The sequence below is a fragment of the Sander lucioperca genome, chromosome 1 (genome assembly GCF_008315115.2).
Source record: "Sander lucioperca isolate FBNREF2018 chromosome 1, SLUC_FBN_1.2, whole genome shotgun sequence".
NCBI classification, from domain to species: Eukaryota; Metazoa; Chordata; class Actinopteri; order Perciformes; family Percidae; genus Sander; species Sander lucioperca.
Window position 1 is genome coordinate 67,501 of NC_050173.1, and position 7,500 is coordinate 75,000.

At 45.8% G+C, this 7,500-nt stretch overlaps 1 pseudogene; it reads right to left on the reverse strand.

Moving 5' to 3' along the window:
• The window catches only part of LOC116051175, a 25,081-nt pseudogene that overhangs the window by 13,776 nt on the left and 3,805 nt on the right, over nt 1–7,500 (reverse strand).

The following is a 7,500-nucleotide window of genomic DNA, read 5'->3' on the forward strand; positions in this document are numbered from 1 at the left end:
TGTTATTTACACTGTGTTCTGCCGTTATCTAATGCTAGGGTATTTAAATGCTATCCTGTATTCCATGCAGTCGGGCCGCCTGCGCTCCGTAGCAGACAATGTGATGATGAGACAGCGGCGATTAAATATTAAGAACAAACTTTTATTTAAGATTTAAGTTGGAGGTGATTATGGAACAATTATCACTCAGTAAAAGCGCAAATAACACTGCTGGATTTAATCTTCATGGTAACGTGGATGATATGGAGTGAAAAAATGTGCGTGAGGCATCAATACTAGAAAACATTACGAGTAATCCTTATTCCCACATTTACTTTCTGCAGTCTGACTTCAGTTCACCACCTCACCATCTGCGTCGCCAATTCCCATTGTCTCCAAAATGTGCGTACGCATGGGTCAGAGTTTGCGTGGAGGACCGTACATTCTCCCGTCAAGTTTGTTTTTTATAAATCACAACCTTTGCGTGGGAAGTGGCATACGCACATTTTCAGCCCCGTTTTGTGCGTACGCCACGTTTATAAATGAGAGCCCTGGTTATTTGGTTGATGTGGTTTTCAAACGAGAAGTTGCTGTCCAAGATGACTCCCAGGTTGACTTTTTCCGACATACTATACTATGAGATTCTGAGCGGTGCTGGAGACTCACATGCTGAAGAGGACGTTGTGTTGAGGACAGACTCCCAGACTCTGTCTGATGGCGCTCAGCTCCGTCCGGATGTCTCTGCCCAGGATGTAGGCGGTACCAGAGGTCGGAGGGAACAGACCCGTCAGGATGGACCTACAGGGACAACATCATTAGGTTTTTGTTAAAGAAGGAAAATAAAATCCCAATATACTCAACACTCAAGTCACAATATGTCAGGAATCACAATACATGAGAATCACAACACAATTCAATCAGCATGTATCAGGGAAGAATTGGATCAGTCCTGTCTGTCCCTGTCTCAGCCCTAATGTCTGTCTCTGTCTCAGCCCTAGTGTCTGTCTCTGTCACAGCCCTAGTGTCTGTCTCAGTCCTAGTGTCTGTCCCTGTCCCAACCCTAGTGTCTGTCTTCATAGAAAGCTTACGTATATTTAGGGAGTGAGGAGTTGCAGCGTTTGCCTAGACCGGCGGGGGAGGGTGTGTAGCCACAGTCACGGTGCGCCGCCTCCCTATCTCTGCTTCTCTGCAGCTCTTAGTTATGCTGTTACAGGTTTAGACTGCCGGGGGACTTCCTTTGACACACTAAGCTTCTCTCTTTCCATCTGTGTGCCTCCATGTCCCAGAAATGCTTGTTACTAACTTAGTTCTGGGGAGCTTATTCCCCCGGAGTCCTTATGTTTTTTTTCTTCGTCCAGCATGTTTCCTCGTATTAGGATGGCACCTAAATCATGGTTGCAGCTGTCTCCGTTGTCCTGCTCCAAGCCCTGCTGTGCCCTGTTACACCCTGCTACGCTCTGCTGTGCCCTGTTACACCCTGCTACGCCCTGCTGTGCCCTGTTACACCCTGCTACGCTCTGCTGTGCCCTGCAGTGCCCTGCAACACCATGAACTACTACAACTACTATTTCTAGTCACTGATCCATTATCTTTATTGTGACTGTTATTGCCACTGTTCATCACATCCCCAACCGGCACCGTCAGACACCGCCTACCAAGAGCCTGGGTCTGTCCCAGGTTTCTTCTTAAAAGGGAGTTTTTTCTCACCACTGTAGCACTAAATGCTTGCTCTTGGGGGAATCACTGGAATTGTTGGGTCTTTGTAAATTATAGTTTACAGATAGAGTGTGGTCTAGACCTACTCTATCTGTAAAGTGTCCTCAGATAACTCCTGTTATGATTTGATACTATAAATGAAACTGAATTGAATTGTCTCTGTCCCAGCCCTAGTGTCTGTCTCTGTCCCTGTGACTCGTTACTCACATGGTGGTGGTTTTCCCGGCTCTGTTGTGTCCCAGGAAGCATGTGATCTGTCCCTCGTAGAAGCCGAGGGTCAGTCCGTCCACCGCCAGCTTCTTCCCGTGGCGATAAACCTTCACCAGGTTCTCGATGTAGACGCTGGGCTGCAGGTGAGCCAGCTCCTCCTCGATGTTCACAGCTGCAAAACACACGCAGGAAGCCGCAGAGTTTCACAATAAAAGTCTTAAAGGTCAGTGCTCACTGTCACAATCGGAAACGTGTTTATTGCCACAATAAGTTACACTTACGTGGAATCTGCCTGGGTGATTGGTGCAGGCAAACATATTAAACACTGATATAATAATAAACAATAAATACAGAAACAAATATTTACAAAATAGGTGTTTTGCATAAGAAAAATAAATAAAAAAAGCCAATGAACGTTACAAATCATACCAGAAATCTTGGTTTGATTATTGACTCCTGAATTTACTAAATCTGTCTTTTACCAGCTGAAAAATATACATCCAATAAAAGGGTTTATCGTCTCAACAAGACACAGAAATAACTTGTTCATCAATCCATTTTCAGTAACTTAGATTATTGTTATGGTGTTTTCACAGGCACAAAAACTAGTTATTCAGGCACCTGCAGAGTCCTTACAAACTCCTGAAGACTGGACAATATTCCACCTTAGACCTCTACACTGGCTGGATTTCATCTGGGTTTTCATTTCATTCACTTTGGGCTGCATACATGAAAGCTGCTTTATAAATAAAGAGATGATGTAATGGGTGTGTGTGTGTGTGTGTGTGTGTGTGTGTGTGTGTGTGTGTGTGTGTGTGTGTGTGTGTGTGTGTGTGCATGTGTGTGCATGTGTGTGTGTACGTGTGTGTGTGTGTGTGTGTGTGTGCGTCTGCGCATGTGGGTGTGTGTGTGTGTGTGTGTGTGTGCGTCTGCGCATGTGGGTGTGTGTGTGTGTGTGTGTGTGTGTGTGTGTGTGTATGTGTGTGTGTGTGTGTGTGTGTATGTGTGTGTGTGTGTGTGTGTGTGTGTATGTCACCTTCTGGGTTTCCTCTCCGGCTCAGAGGAAAGCTGTTGGACTTTCCCTCTTTCTCTCTGAACCAGTAGGACTTACTGAGGGGGAAGTACCAGGGCCGAGGGATCCCGTACTGACCTGAGACACACAGAAAACTCAGACTGATCATCACAATATCTGTTTAAACATTTAATAAGAGAAGGGGCTGAAGCTGGCTGGTTTCACATGTTACAGCTTAGAGGGTAACTTTATTTCTTTCCAACCTGGACCCTATTCTTCCATGTTTCTGTGTCTGAGTGACTGACTGGAACAAAAATCTTTAAATTTGGTTCAATATTGAGTGTTTAGAATCAGTTAGAGTCACTAAAAGTTCTGTTGTTGCTGCTGACAGACTCAGATTATTATTCTAAATGTCTGACAACATTATGAAAGGATCCCTACAGAGATAGACCTTTTAGTTAAAGAGTAAGATCTTTTTAGTTTAACATGAAACATTTAGTTTCTGTCCACTTTGAATGAAGTATGTTTTACGATGATAAAAGTCCTGATTATTTACATGGAGTCTGGTGGGTGACCCTAACTGACGGTGTGTGAGGCACTTAGACACCCAGGGCCCAGGTTGAAAAATCCAGAAGTTACCCTTTACTAAAGGTGAGTGTCTGTCTGTCTGTCTGTCTGTCTGTCTGTCTGTGTGTGTGTGTGTGTGTGTGTGTGTGTGTGTGTGTGTGTGTGTGTGTGTGTGTGTGTGTGTGTGTGTGTGTGTGTGTGTACCTAAGAACACGGCCTCGATGTACCAGGTGAGGACTCCGTAGAGGAAGGAGTCGACGTACATCATGATGATGGCGGTGCGGAGGCTGAAGTCGTCCTCCTCCAGAGGACTGGACACCAGGTTCTTCCACTGGATGCCGACCCCCTGCTGCTCGAACAGGGCAAAGTACTCGCAGCCAAACCCGAACGCCACGGGGGACAGGAAGCTCTGCAGGGGGGTGGACACATGTCTCACTCTGTCCAATAACAACACAGCATCATAACAACAAACGTGAGTGAGTGTGGCGGACTTACGGCGAAGACTTTGGCTCCGAAGCCGAAGTAGTCCTGCCAGGCGACACACATCACATAGGGCAGGTAGAGCGTGAAGTAGATGATCCCTCCGCAGGCGGCCGCCAGGTTGGCGTGGGCGAATGCCGTGCTGAGGAGGAAGCACTGCATGATGGTTACCACGGCAAAGGATCCCAGGAAGAGGAAGACCACACCGGGGTCGCTGTAGGGCAGCAGGTTCCCCACCTGGACCCAAAACACACAGACACAACTTTATTAAAGGATAACTTTCACACTACATAGGGAACTATTTCTGTTTCTAACACCACTACTGATTGATAACAGTGAATATGATTTGGTGGGGACCTTGAGCAGCAGCACCAGCAGCCCGGCGCTGACCAGCAGAGGAATCAGGCTGCTGATGAACCAGCTGACCCACAGGATGCCGTTGTTCAATCCCAGAATCCTCATGGTCTCCTTCAGCCCGCGCCTCCTTCTCGTACACCACGCTCTTCAGGATGATCGCCACCGAGTACATCCAGGCCAGCGTCATGAAGAGAGGCATGGAGCGGCTCATCACCCGCAGGAAGCTGAGGGGGGGCAACAGGGGGAATACAGGGGGACATATTAAGAAAATAACCACGTTTACATACAGTTTTGCCCTTATTCTGAAAAAAAGCCAATCTTCCTCTGAGCTGTTTCCATGGCTACTGAAAGCAAATATTCTATTTACATACAGCCGTGTAAAACAAGATGTTTACATGTAAACATAGTCAGATAATCCCAACGAGAGGGGTATGTGGAAAGTTTGTAGATTAGCTCAACTATACAACTACAACTATAAAAATATAAATTATGATTTGATTAAAAGAAAATATCAGCAATAGTACATGGTGCATGTTAGAGAAGAAGTATAAACAGGTAGTTAGCTAAAAGTAATGAATAAATGTTAGAAATAAACAGCTAAAATGAATGAATAAATAGTAGAAATAAACAGCTGAAAGTAGTCTGAACAGGTGAAACGTACATGTCGTCTACGTAGCAGGGATAGGGCATCTGCTGGATGTAGACGCCCGTCTTCTCCTTGGTGCCCGTCATGGCTCTGATGATGCCTTGCTCAATGACGTCCTGCAGGTACGAGAACCCACCCCAGATGTACCTCATGTCCTCAAAGGGGTCGTCCCGGGGACCGGGGTCCCAGTACCTGGGGAGACAACAGAGTGGGTCACCTTCAAAACACTTAAAGAGACAGTACAACATCTTCTGATGGAGCCAGACTCCATGTAAATAAACAGTATTCTTATCATCGTAAAGACACTTCATTCAAAGTGGACAGAAACTAAATAAAACAAAACAAATCAAAAGCCATCTTGGTTCATCTTTCCACTGTTCCAACAATCACCACTCTGGTTTGGTTGAAATAAACCCTTAATTCACCCATTTACATGTGGAGATATGCTGGCTCTATACACGCTAAAAGTCCTGATTATTTACATGGAGTCTGGTGGAGATATGCTGGCTCTATACACGCTAAAAGTCCTGATTATTTACATGTTGGGTGTCTGGTGGGTTTGGTGATGGAAGGGAAATTACCTTTAACTCTAAACTGTATGTGTATATGTGTGTGTGTGTGTGTGTGTGTGTGTGTGTGTGTGTGTGTTTGTGTGTTTGTGTGTGTATGCTTACGTGTCTTTGATCTTATTGGTCCTCTCCACGTGGTCGATGTCCATGCGGATCTTGTAGTTGAGTTTGGTCGGCAGCTCGGTGGCGTTGGGCTCAACGTCCAGGAACACGATCCCCGCCCAGAACTTCCTGTCCTCCAGCAGCTCCATGGACCGGTTCACCAGCCGCTCCTCGCTGGAGACAGGCTCCAGTTTATCCAGGTTTACACACTGAGACACACACACACACACACACACACACACACACACACACACACACAGAGAGAGAGAGAGAGATAAAAACACAGACATACACACAAACATACACACACACACACACACACACACACACACCCACACACACACACACACACGCCGTGTGTAATTACGACTTAATGACATTTCATAAACAGCTGATGGAGCGGCAGTGTGCCGCTGCTACATGCATACAGCGGATATCCTGCATGTGCACGTGTGGTGTTGCGTGATGTAAATCATGCGGCGCCCGAGTGCATTTGACCGGCATAAAATCGGCATATGTCAGACTGACCGGCCGGTCACCGGTCATGGCCGATGACGTGAAAATCGGCCAATTCTGGTCACCGGGCGGTCAATCGGTGCATCTCTAATTTTATGGCTTTTCTCGGCCTAGAAGCCACCAAATTCTAAAAGAAAATTCACATTTCTACTACATAAGTGACCCAATTTAAAGATGTATTCATGTTTCCAACCGTGAAATATCTCTTTAATACATTCATCCAGACAATAATAGATGGATTCATATCTGCAGCATTAAAGAAGATAAAGGTGTTACCTCCATGAAGCGGGAGATGCTCATGATGGCCCGGTCCGTCTCGTTGAACACCTCCCTCCAGGTGACGGCACCGCCCGGCCTGCGGGGGTCCGGCGCCTGCTTGGACAGGAAGTAGGAGACGTCGGCGACGGTCCAGTCGGTGCCGCTCAGCTGATCTCTGAAGAAGCTGGCGGTGACGTTGTTCTTCAGCAGAGTCTGAACCAAACATTATTATTATCAACCACTGATCTGACATCAGTCAACACAACTAAAAGAGGGTGAACATCCCTGGTAAATGTATATAATTATATAATATAATAAAGAAAGAGGGAACCGTGAGGGGGTGAAGGTATATGATTATATAATATAATATAAAGAGAAGAGTGTTTACCCGGAGCAGGTCCATCTGCTCGCTGTTCTCCATGAACTTCCAGACTTTGGGTCTCATCTCCTCCCACATCCTGCCCAGGTCCCTGAACACACTGAGCTCCTGGAAGGTCCGGTTCACCTGAACGCACCACAGACACAGTTACACAGTTACGGGGGGTGGGGGGGGGGCACTTTCTGCCAGAATTAATCAGAACAGGAAAATACTTTTTACATCTATAACATGAGACAGGTGCAGCGGAAAGGGACGAGTTTATAACATGAGACAGGTGCAGCAGAGAGGGACCAGTCTATAACATGAGACAGGTGCAGCGGAGAGGGACCAGTCTATAACATGAGACAGGTGCAGCAGAGAGGGACCAGTCTATAACATGAGACAGAAGTTGAATGTAACACACAGGTTCTCCTGACTTGTAGCTTTGTTTTATTGACATTAGCATGTAGCTTTATTGTTTTATTATTGTTTTATTGACGTTAGCATGTAGCTTTACTCCAGTCCTGGAAGAGGTCCAATCAGACAGATTAACTGGAAACACATTTTATGAACCTTTATTTTACCAGGAAATAATCCCATTGAGATCCAGAATCTCAGCAGTATAATAGTTACATATTAAAATATATACAATAAAACAAACAACATGAAACAGAAAAAGGTAGTCAACATCATCTCAACATCATCACCAGCAGTGCTCAGTAACAGCACA